This window comes from Camelina sativa, chromosome 9 (assembly GCF_000633955.1).
Source record: "Camelina sativa cultivar DH55 chromosome 9, Cs, whole genome shotgun sequence".
In the NCBI taxonomy this organism is placed as follows: domain Eukaryota; kingdom Viridiplantae; phylum Streptophyta; class Magnoliopsida; order Brassicales; family Brassicaceae; genus Camelina; species Camelina sativa.
Window position 1 is genome coordinate 19,428,175 of NC_025693.1, and position 561 is coordinate 19,428,735.

The window sequence follows — 561 nt, forward strand, 5'->3', positions numbered from 1 at the left end:
CAATCGGTCAGTACGGATGCGGGACGAGCGGGTGGACGTCTTTGAGGGAAAGGATAGCGGAATGATTTGAGATGATTCAAGGGGACTCGAGAGAGATGAAAGAGGACAGATGGAAACGTAGTGAGGGGAAAATACGGATGGATCGATTGACGACACAAGAGGTTTGGCTCTCCTCTTGATACGGTCGCTAACAAGGGCGAACCCGGTTCGCGTCTTGTTAGGGTTTTCTCAAGGTTCAATCCCGGATTGAAGAAAGAGAAGAGTGAGACAAGTTTCAAGAATCTCTCTTGAGAAAAGTTTTATTTTCATACAAGTCTAAGGAGGAACAAGGGCTTAAGAAGAGTTTAAATAGCTAGGTCTAGGTAGGAGCTTAAGGACACGCGGATTCATCTTGATCCGCACATCGTCCTTTTGACGTGTCCCCTTTACAAAGAGAACACATCGCCACCTTTTGACTAACACGCTTAGCCACAAACACTCTCCAACGTTCATAAACATAGGATCAAAAGAGAATATTCTCAAGTTCAAAATTAAACCAAAAATAAGAGGGAAAGAGAGATA